Source organism: Dendrobates tinctorius, unplaced genomic scaffold, assembly GCF_039654945.1.
Source record: "Dendrobates tinctorius isolate UK_male_01 unplaced genomic scaffold, ASM3965494v1 ptg000057l, whole genome shotgun sequence".
Lineage (NCBI taxonomy): Eukaryota > Metazoa > Chordata > Amphibia > Anura > Dendrobatidae > Dendrobates > Dendrobates tinctorius.
Window position 1 is genome coordinate 17,088,161 of NW_027361725.1, and position 12,574 is coordinate 17,100,734.

Genomic DNA, 12,574 nt, shown 5'->3' on the forward strand with positions numbered 1-12,574 from the left:
ACGTTACAGCGATATTGCTAGCGATATCGCTATGTGTAACGGGCGCTTTATAGCTAACACCCTCCATGTAGTAATGTAACCCATCCTGTGCTCTTTCCCTTCTTTCTGTTATAATGTTCCCAGTCATGGGCCTCTTCCTGCTACAATGTCCCCCATATTTAGCCCTTTCCTCGAATAATGTCCAGCTTCACGGTATAATGTCCTTTATCATGGACCCCTTCCAGTTATAGTATCCCCCATCCTAGGCCCCTTTCTTGCATAATGTCCCCTATCCTTGGCGCCTTACTGTAATAATATCCCACATCTTTGCTTCTTCCTGTAACAATGTCTCCCATCCTGGTATATGGTCACCCATCCAATAAAAATATCCTCCATTCTGGACCCCTTCCTGGTATAATGTCCTGAATCCTGGTCTACTTTCTGGTAGTGTCCCCAATCCTGTACCCCTTCCTGGTATAATGTCCTCCATCCTGGGCCCCATCCTGGTATAACGACCCCCATCTTAGCACAATCTATCTTGTACAATCTTGGCACAATGTACCTCATCCTGGGTCCCATCCTAGTACAACGTTCTATTTACTGGTCCCAATTTCCATCCTGGGTCCACTCTCTGTTACTGCGATCGTTACGTCCCTCGTTATTACCCGTTTTGAACCTTTAAACTCCCTGGTTCTTAGTCATAACAGATATAGACCTTTTATGTAGACCTGATGTAGACAGTTATAGACTTTTTTTGCCTAATCTTTTATTGGAATATACATTGATGCAGATGTTTTTAACAGTTTTGGGCTAAACATTGATTTTATATACTCACATGGATTAATTACTGCCTTGGGACATTCTGTGTGGAATTGACTCTCCCAAGTAATCCTATGCACCGTGTTTCCTGTGAATCGTTTGCCGATGGGAGGGTGGGATGAATGATATTTCTCTTACTATGAAAGATTTGGTATCACAAACGGGACTGCTGATTTTGAGTGATTCGCTTGAATTGACGTGACCTGCGGATTTAAGAAAATTTGACTCCAATTTTGATTTTCATGATATCAATCTGATCATCTCTAATAATAAATATAAAACAGAAAATAAATACAGAAATAAATTACATTTATTCTACAGCAATAGTCAGGGTGGAAAAGAAGTTACAGCTGACCGTGTTCTTGTCCCTGCCATGGAGGGAGCACAACTTTCTTTCCACCATAAGGAAACATATCCCAGTATCTCATCCACTCTCACTTTTGAGCATTACATGGTTATGAACTTATGAGTGCTATATTAGTCCTCTGCTTAGGCCTCTTTCACACTTCAGTTTTTTGCATCAGTTCAAATCCGCCAAAAAGGCAGACAAGCGGATCCGTTCTCAACAGATGTGAACGGATGGCACAGGATCCGTTTTCAGACGGATCCTGAAAATGAGGAAATTTAAAGGAACCGCTGGCCGGGAAGGAGAGAGAGAGGGAGAGAGAGAGAGAGAGAGATTTTTTTGGTCCGGCACCCAGAAAGAATTTCGGGTTAAATTAGTGTCTGGAGGATCCGCCAGAGAAAAAAACGTTGCAAGCTCCGTTTTGAAATCTTTGAGGATGGTGACGGACAGCAACTTTTGGCAGATCCGCAAAAAAAACGGATGCAACGGACGGCAATCCGTCACAATCCGTCATTAATGGAAGTCAATGGGGGAAAAAAACGGATCCTCAAAAGAAAATTGAGGATCCGTTTTTTTCAAAACCTGGCGGATTGTGACTGATTGTAAAAAACTGAAGTGTGAAAGAGGCCTTAGTGAAAAGCAAACTGTTAACAATATGCTTCACCAGTTAATGGACTGGATCATTTATTTCCATTTGTGTCAAATAAACAAGCAGCAAATTGTGATTAATAAGCAGGGATCTGTGCTTTTTTCCAACAGTTGTGTTACAGAGGTTTCCCCATTATTAACCCTTAGAACCAAAAGAATTACTTGGACAGGTAAAATATACAAAGAACAAGAGTGAATATTAAAATACTTTTATTTATACTGGTAAGTTGTACTATCAATACAACGAGCTTGCATAAAACATAAAATAATAGTTAATATTAATATAAGATCATTATATAAAACACCACCACAAGGATAGTCCATTATATAAAACTAGATTATGGCCCGATGCTATCGCATCGGGAGGATGCGATAGCATCACACCTCTTGCCATGTTAACCCTCAACACACACACTCCTCAACACACACTCCTCTCACCTTTCACCATCTCCACTCACTCTTTCACTCCACATACGACCCCTTCTCTCACTCTGTCTCTCATACTCACGCCGTCATCGCCGCTGCTCCACGATCCCCGACATCTTCTTCCGCCGGTGCCATCCTGGATCCAGACGTCGTCCACGCCGGCGACATGTTCTTGCGGCGACGCCATCTTGAGTATCGTGAAATCCCGCGATAGTCAAGATGGCGTCGCCGGAAGAACATGTCGCCGGCGTGGACGACATCGGGATCCAAAATGGCGTCGACGAAATCTCGCGAGTTTTCGCCGATGCCATTTTGGATCCCGACGTCGTCCTCGCCGGCGACATGTTCTTGCGGCAACGCCATCTTGACTATCGCGGGATTTCGCCGATCCAAAATGGCGTCGCCGCAAGAACATGTCGCCGGCGTGGACGACGTCGGGATCCAAAATGGTGTCGGCGAAATCTCGCGAGTTTTCACCGACGCCATTTTGGATCCCGACGTCGTCCTCGCTGGCGACATGTTCTTGCGGCGACGCCATCTTGACTATCGCGGGATTTCGCCGATCCAAAATGGCGTCGCCGCAAGAACATGTCGCCGGCGTGGAGGACGTCTGGATCCAGGATGGCGCCGGCGGAAGATGATGTCGGGGATCGTGGATCAGCGGCGATGACGGCGTGAGTATGAGAGACGGAGTGAGAGAAAGGGTCGTATGTGGAGTGAAAGAGTGAGTGGACGTGAGTGGAGATGGTGAAAGGTGAGTGGAGTGTGTGTGTTGAGGGTTAACATGGAAAGAGGTGTGCGGTGACGTCACCGGTTACAACTGGACAGAAGTTGTTACAACCGGAAGTTGCTTAGGGCATTTATTATTATTATAGATATGCAATATAGGGCAAAAGAAAGTGACAAGTGCAATATCTACTCAAGTGCGCAGATGCAAAGAAATGATAACAAAATTGTCATTTTTTATTTTTTTGTTTTTATTACATCATTGGCACTGTAAGCACTGCATTTTTCTGTGGTTGTGCAGTAAATATTTTCTTTTTGGCACCCTTAGCACTGACATTGTTCACTGTGATTGGTGTGTTGTCCCTTTGGGGACATCATTTTTATTACATCATTGGCAGTGCTTACAGTGCCAATGATGTAATAAAAACAAAAAAATAAAAAATGACTATTAAACAAAAAGAGACAATTTATGCTCCAATAATGTACATACACATGATGCCCAATAGTATTGACCGGAGGCAGGTTAATGCAATGAAATTAGATCATACAAAATATGTTACCTGAGGGGTGATAATGACAAATGCAGAGCACACCCCGACACGCGTTTCAGTTACTCCTTGCCTTCTGTGTACAATGTATAGTGACAGAGAGCGGCTAATCAGTGTTGGGTGGGATCAGAATGCACAAGGTAGCTTGTCCTGTAGTGATAATTTCCTGCTGACAAAACACTGACTGTATTGAAACAGAAAAATACAGCCCAGTAAGTGACACATCGCTGGAATCAGGGTATCTTTCCCTACAATATGGAGATTTCAGATTACATACTGTAGCAAAAACCTGATGCTATCTACAAGGTAAAATTAAGCGTAAAAGCGAAGGGCAGCAAAATGTGCTGGAGTAATTCATCAAAATCATAATGATCTAGATGTGCTGGTGACCACAACCAAGATTCCCCCTGAGGAAGGCACAATTTCCGAAACGTGCGTTGGGGTACAGCCGTGGTCCCTTTTGCTGCTCCTCTACTGTGTAAGTGTTCTCTAGATTATTGCTTCATCTTTTGTTTCACATTACTTAGCCAGGGATTTTTCCCTTTATTACATGGCTATGACCACTGGAGAGCACTGCTTATGTATAGATAATGAGGTACTTCATGATGATTATGTAATTTATGATTATTCATTCTGAGCAGCCATTGTTACCCGGCCTGTTTTATTGCCAATGTCACTTTTTAGCCATGTTCTGCTTTTTTCACCCCTCAATAAAATCTATTTTGCACCTTACTATGCGGTATTAGAATCCTTCACTGCTTTTCGTTTAGTTAAGGTAAAATTAAGGTATAGAGGGAAAAGAGATTAGGGAGAAAGGGGATATGAAGCTGAAGTAACTATAAGACTAAAAATTAACTTCAGAACCAATTTTTCTTATTTTCACAAGTGTTAAAAGAGAAAATGAACCACAAAATTTGTTGTGCAATTTCTCCTGAATATGCTGATACTCAAAATGTGGCGGTAAACCACTTTTTCTGCGCACGGCAGAGTTCGCAAGGGAGGGAGTGCCGTTTGAGTTTTTCAACGCAGAATTAGCTGGAATTGAGATCGGATGCCATATTGCGTTCGGAGAGCCCCTGATGTTCCTAAACAGTGAAACCCCCAACAAGTGACACAATTTTGGAAACTAGACCCATTAAGGAACTTTTCTAGATGTGTGGTGAGCACTTTGAACCTTCAACTGCTTCACAGAAGTTTATAACGTAGAGCCGTGAAAATAAAAAAACATTTTTTTTTCCACAAAAATGATATTTTCGCCCCAAAATTTTTATTTTTACAAGGGTAACAGGGGAAATCATACCCCCACAATTGTTGTGCGATTTATCCTGAGTACGCTGATACAATGTGTGGGGGTAAACCACTGTTTTGGTGCACGGCAGAGCTCAGAAGGGAAGGAGTATCGTTTGACTTTTTCAATGCGGAATTGGCTGGAATAGAGATTGGATGCCATGTCGCTTTTGGAGAGCCCCTGGTGTGCCTAAACAGTGAAAAACCCCACAAGTGACACTATTTTGGAAACTAGACCACTTAAGGAACTTATCTAGATGTGTGGTGAGCACTTTGATTCCCCAAGTGCTTCACAGAAGTTTATAGATGCAGAGCCGTGAAAATTAAAAATAATTTTTTTTTCCTCAAAAATAATTTTTTTGCCCATTATTTTTTATTTTCCTAAGGGTAACAGGAGAAATTGGACCACAAGAGTTGTGCAATTTGTCCTGAGTACGCTGATACCCCATATGTGGGGGGAACCACTGTTTGGGTGCATGGGAGAGCTCGGAAGGGAAGGAGCGCCATTTTGGAATGCAGACTTTGATGGAATGGTCTGCGGGCGTCGTGTTGTGTTTGCAGAGCCACTGATGTGCCTAAACAGTATAAACCCCCCACAAGTGACCCCATTTTGGAAACTAAACCCCCGATGGAGCTTATTTAGATATATGGTGAGCACTTTCAACCCCCAAGTGCTTCACAGAAGTTTATAGACGCAGAGCCATGAAAATAAAAAAATCATTTTTTTTCCTCAAAAATGATTTTTTTAGCCAGTTCTTTTTTATTTTCCAAAGGGTAACAGGAGAAATTGGACCACAAAAGTTGTTGCGCAATTTGTCCTGAGTACGCTGATACCCCATTTGTCGAGGGAAATACTGTTTGGGCGCATGGAAGAGATCGGAAGAGGAGCGCCATTTTGGAATGCAGACTTTGATGGAATGGTCTGCGGGAGTCATGTTGCGTTTGCAGAACCCCTGATGTGCCTAAACAGTATAAACCCCCCACAAATGACCCCATTTTGGAAACTAGACCCCCAAGGAGCATATCTAGATGTGTGGTGAGCACTTTGAACCCCCAAGTGCTTCACAGAAGTTTATAACGCAGAGCCGTGAAAATAAAAGTCTATTTGTTTTCCACAAAAGTGATTTTTGTTAGCCCCAATTTTTTTATTTTCCCAAGGGTAACAGGAGAAATTAGACCCCCAAAGTTGGTAAATAGTGGAAGCCCCTCAATTCTTGCTCCAACCCTAACCCCAACACACCCCTAACCCTAATCCCAACCCTAATCCCTAATACTAATTCTAACTCTAATCCTAATTCGCCCTAACCCTAATTCTAACCCTAACCCAAGCCCTAACCCTAACCCTAATTCCAACCCTAACCCTAATTCTAGCCCGAACCCTAGCCCTAATCCTAGCCCTAACCCTAGCTCTAACCCTAATTCCAACCCTAACCCTAATTCCAACCCTAACCCTACCCCTAGCTTTAACCCTAGCCCTAACTCTAGCCCTAGCCCTAACCCTAGCCCTAACCCTAGCCCTAGCCCTAGCCCTAACCCTAACCCTAACCCTAATGGAAAAAAAAAAATTCTTTATTTCATTATGTTTGCCTAACTAAGGAGGTGATAAACGGGAGGGTTATTTACTATTTTTTTATTTTGATCACTATGATTGTTTATCATAGTGATCAAAGTGAATCTGCCAGCCGGCAGATTCGCGTCGGGCAAACTGCGCATGCGCCCGCCATTTTCTTCCGGATCCAAGATGGCGGCGCCCACCGGAGGATGCTGGCAGGACAGAGGACTACCGGGAGGGGATGGAGGACCACCGGGAGGTACTGGGGGGGATCAGGGATCCTATTTCTCTCTCCTCTGATGTGCGATCACATCAGAGGAAAGAGAAATTAAATGCAAAATCGCGGCTTTTATTGCGATTGCCGTTATAGGGTTAATAATGGCAATCACAAAAGCGGGGTCGGTAAAAACTGACCTGATTCATGTTCTCTGGGGTCTCGGCTACCCCCGGCAACTGAGACCCCGGAAAAAATCTGACACTGGGGGGCGCTATTTACTTACTCCACAGCGCCGTGAATTAACGGCGCTGTGGTTTAAGTACCATAAATTACCACCGTTAAAAGGCATATCAGCGGTCAGTAAGGGGTTAAGCTAACAGCTGAAAAGCACTGAGTTGTCAGAGAAGGGCACTGTTCTGTCCTAGCAGTAAATTTGCCGTATAAAGTTTAGTCATTTTGTGCCTCACAGTTATTACAGGCAGATTTTTCTGTATATACATTAATCCGTCGTATATTTTTATATTGTAAGGTAACAGCACCATCTGCTGGCAATTTGGTGTATGCATTCTGGTGCAGTTTGCAATGTATTATGGGACGTTCCTAGGGCATTGTGGGATTGCTTCTGTTGCATTGTGGTCTTATTATGACACTGTGAAGGGAACAGCAGCCATTCTTCCTGTATGCTTTGAGAAGAAACCACACCACTCGTTTTTCTGTCATGCTCCTTGCAAACAGCCTGCTCTAAGCATAGTTGGTAAGCCACTATCTATGTGTTACAGGCCCATGTTTATAAGTATGTTTGCTGTATTAAATAGGGAATCATCAGCTTGTATATAGACATGAGCGAATTTGTTCAGAAAACGATCACCAAACATAAATTCAGCACGAATATGGCACATTCGGATTTGTGATCGGAAACCTGAGTAAAATTTTATGAAATCAGTAAAAATCGGGAACATTTGGTAAAAGTGCTGGAAAATATTTTTTCAGCACTTTAGCACCAATAATGGTGGTGTATCATGAGCATTTGGCATGTGTTTGATGAGGGGAGGGGGTTTTCAGAGCCCAGAGGCGAGGCGTTCCTGTAAGAAGTCTTTTCTTTTTTTTTTCCTAACTTTATGTGTGCACATTGCGGCTAGCCAATCAGGGTGCAGGAAACACCCACCATGTCCTGACACAACTTCTTGTGTCATTGGCTGCTGAAATCACATGTCCCTGTCCATATAAATAGTGGACATCTTGTTTAGCATCCTCTTGACACTGTAACAACGCAGAGAGGCTGCTCCTGATTGCTGCCTCTGTTAACAGCAAGATTATAGCTAGTTAGGCTGTTGTACAGGGTTGGCCATTTATATGGATACACCTACATAAAATGGAAATGGTTGATGATATCAACTTCCTGTTTGTGGCACATTAGTATCTGGGAGGGGGAAACTTTTCAAGATGGGTGGTGACCATGGCGGCCATTTTGGATCCAACTTTATTTTTTCAATGGGAATAGGGTCATGTTTTCAAATAATTTTATTGGTTTTTTAGAAATAAACAGGGTAGGGAAAGGAAGGTAGGAAGGGAGGGAAGGGAGTGGGGAATAAACAACCTTGTACAGGTACGGAAAAAAAATTTAAAAACTAGAGAACCCAGAAATAGGCATAGAATAACATATCGAATAACAGCATAAAAGAAAAAAAAATCGACAATCCTTATTATGGGGTAACATTCTTGGAAGGAGATACAGCATCCCAGTACTAAAGTGCCCAGGTTTAAACTTCAAAATATAGTGCCTCTTGTTAAGTCTATTTGATATGAAATTTGTTGTTCCAGGTCTTCCATTTTTTTGAGTATTTGTGAATGTGATTGTTGTTAATCGCAAATCTGCGTTCTAAATAGCTGTGTTGGCCTATCTTGTCAAGTATGCCTGAAAACTTGGGAACCTCTGCTTTCTTCCACCATTGTGCTAACATGGTCTTGGTCACTAAGAGGATGTGTATGATAATGTCTCTTACCGAATCATCAAATTGTTCCATGTCTAAAGAAAGAAGTGCTCTTTCGGGTGTAATTGTGAAGTCCTTAGCAATGAGGTTAATGTGCTGTGTGACTTGAAGCCAGAGGTTTTTGATTTTTGAAGTTTGAACAACCCCAGAAAATATGGTAGAGGTTCCCTTGGTGTCCACAATCTCTCCAGCACAAGGAAGATAGCTCTGTGTTAAAATGCGATAACCTCGTCGGGGTATAGTACCACCTATTTAACAATTTGAAATAACTCTCATGAAGACCCATTGATATGTTGGAATTGTAAGTGTTTTTGATGGCATCGTTCCAGTTCTCGAGACGGATATCAGCACCAAAATCGGACTCCCATCTCTTCATGTATACGTTTTTGTGGCTCGTTAGGTCTTTGACAACAGATCTATACAGGGAATAGGGTCATGTGACACATCAAACTTATTGAGAATTTCACAAAAACAATAGTGTGCTTGGTTTTAACGTAACTTTATTCTTTCATGAGTTATTTTCAAGTTTCTCTTTGCTTACAGCCATTGACATGTCGCAGGGGTTAATACGTGGGGAGCGGATAGAAAATGTGTTGATATCTGGTGAACGCAGTACCCGGGTCATTGCAGCAGATTTCATTGCTAGCACCCTACGCAAGAAAACTGTCACCATTCCCATATTACTTAGCTGTATCCATATAAATGGCCCACCCAAAAAAGTTTGCCTTATCACTGAACACAATGTTCTGTGTAAACTGAGGGGCCTGTTCCAATTTTTGTTTTACCCATTCTGCAAATTCAGCATGCCGATCTGGGTCACCAACCATTCCAATTTTATTTAGTTGTATCCATATAAATAGCCCACCCTGTATATCAGTCAGATAATGCAGCTAGCTAGTGTCCAGTATGGCTGTAAAATTTACCGTCCGAAATGTTTTTTTGGGGGGGCCATTAGTGAGGTCAACAGACAAAGCCAGCAGGGCACATGTCCTACAAGTGTGTTGCTTCTATTGTGCTCCATGCACAAGTATAGCTTTCTAAATAATATTTTTTCACTAGCTAAATGTGAAAAGCCTGCTGTATCCACATTTCAGCTAGTTGGTTGTATATCAGTCAGTTACTGTAGGAAGCCAGTGTCCAGTGTGGCTGTTAAGTTTACCTTCCAGCACTTTTTTTCTTTTTTGGCCATACTGAGGTCCACAAAGAAAGCCAGCAGGGCACTTGTTATGCACTGCTTCTATTGTGCTCCATGCACAAGTATAGCATTCTAATTAATATGTTTTCACTAGCTAAATGTGAAACAGCCTGCTGTATCCCACCTTGTCATTTAGTGCTGTGGTGATGTGAAACTGTCTGCAGAACTAAGGCACATAAAAAAATTATAATTTTTTTCTGTTGCTAAATGTGAAACAGCCTTATCCCATGTTGTCATTTTGTGGCGGTGATATGAAGCTGTCTGCAGACCTCAAGCACATTAAAATATTTATTTTTTTCTGTTGATAAACAACATACATCCCGCTATATCCAACCTTTTCATTTAGTGGCTTTGAAATTGTTCTGTGTGCAGAGCTGCTGCACATAAACCCCTTTCTGACATGTGACGTACTATCCCGTCTATGTGCCCTGGGACTTAATTCCCAAGGAAAGGATAGCACATCATCATGGATCAGCGGCGCTCACAAAAAAGCTCTCGAAAGCCTCTGCAGTGCCTGTCAGATCGCTAATCTGACACAGTGCACTGGAAAGTGTCAGATCAGCGATCTGGCACTTTATAGTAATGTCCCCCTGGGACAATATAATAAAGTAAAAAAAAAATCATGTGTAAAAATTATTTACAAAAAATTCCTAAATAAATTTAAAAAAATCCCTAATAATTTTTTTTTGTAAATAAAAAAACAATAAAAATACACATATTTAGTATTGCCCCATCCGTAACAACCCACCCTATAAAACTGTCCTACTAGTTAACCCCTTAAGTGAACCCCTTCAAAAAAAAGGCAAAAAACAATGCTTTATCATGATACCGCCATACAAAAAGTCCAATAACACGCGATCAAAAAGACGTATATAAATAAACATGGTACCGCTGAAAATGTCATCTTGTCCTGAAAAAAAACTAGCCGTGATACAGCATCATCAGCAAAAAAATTAAAAAGCTATAGCTCGCAGAATAATGCAAAGCAAAAATAAATATTTTTTATCTAAAATAGTTTTTATTGTATAAAAGTGCCAAAACACAAAAAAATATAAATGAGGCATCACTGTAATCGTACTGACCCGAAGAATAAAACCGCCTTATCAATTTTACCAAACGCGGAATGGTGTAAACGCCCCCCCAAAACAAATTCATGAAATGCTGGTTTTTGTTAAAAGCGATGAAAAAATGCCACGTGCCCAAAAATGGTACCAATAAAAATGTCAACTCGTCCCACAAAAAATAAGACCTCACATGACTCTGTCGGTCAAAATATGGAAAAGTTATAGCTCTCAAAATGTGGTGATGCAAAAACTATTTTTACAATAAAAAGCGTCTTTTAGCGTGTGACAGCTGCTAAACATAAAAACCTGCCATAAATAGTAAATCAAACCCCCTTTATCACCCCCTTAGCTAGGGAAAAATAATAAAATAAAAAAAGTATTTATTTCCATTTTCCCATTAGGGTTAGGGTTAGAGCTAGGGTCAGGTTAGGGCTAGAGTTAGGGCTAAGGTTAGGGCTGAGATTAGGGTTAGGGGTGTGTTGGGGTTAGGGTTGGAGTTAGAATTGGGGGGTTTCCACTGTTTAGTTACATCAGGAGCTCTTCAAACGCAACATGGTGTTTGATCTCAAATCCAGCCAGTTCTGCGTTGAAAATATCAAACAGTGCTCCTTCCCTTCCAAGCTCTGCCATGTGCCCAAATAGTGGTTTACCCCCACATATGGGTTATCAGCCTACTCAGGTCCAATTTCTCCTGTTACCCTTGGTAAAATAAAAAACTTGGGGGCAAAAATATCATTTTTGTGGAAAAAATATGATTTTTTTATTTTTATGGTGCTATGTTATAAACTTCTGTGAAGCACTTGGAGGTTCAAAGTGCTCACCACACATCTAGATTAGTTCCTTGGGGGATCTAGTTTCCAAAATGGGGTCACTTGTGGGGGAATTCCACTGCTTAGGCACATCAAGGGTTCTCCAAACGCGACATGACACCTGCTGACCAGTCCATCAAGTTTGCATTCCAAAATGTCAGAACTTCCCTTCTGAGCCCCAACGTGTGCCCATACAGTAGTTTTCTCCCATATATGGGGTATCAGCGTACTCAGAACAAATTGGACAACAACATTTGGGGTCCAATTTCTCATGTTACCCTTGGGAAAATGAAAAAATTGGGGACTAAAATATCATGTGTGTAGAAAAAATATAATTTTTTTTATTTTCACACCCAGGCGTTATAAACTTCTGTGAAGCCCTTGGGGGTTCAAAGTTCTCACCACTTATCTAGATAAGTTCCTTAGGGAGTCTAGTTTCCAAAATGGGGTCACTTGTGGGGGGTTTCCACTGTGTAGGCACATCAGGGGCTCTCCAAACGTGAAATGGCGTCTGATCTCAATTCCAGACAATTTTGCGTTGAAAAGGTCAAACGGCGCTCCTTCTCTTCCCTTCCGAGCTCTGCCATGCGCCGAAACAGTGGCCCCCCCACATATCCAGTATCAGCGTACTCAGGATAAATTGCACAATAACTTTTGAAGTCCAATTTCTCCTGTTACCCTTGGTAAAATAAAAAAATTGGACCTGAATTAATTTTTTGCAAAAAAAAAAGTTAAATGTTCATTTTTTTCATTCAAAAAATTCCTGTGAAGCACCTGAAGGGTTAATAGACTTCTTGAATGTGGTTTTGAGCACCTTGAGCTTGAGAGGTGCAGTTTATAGAATGGTGTCACTTTTGGGTATTTTCTATCATATAGACCCCTCAAAGTGACTTCAAATGTGATGTGGTCCCTAAAAAAAATGGTCTTGTAAAAATGAGAAATCGCTGGTCAACTTTTAACCCTTATA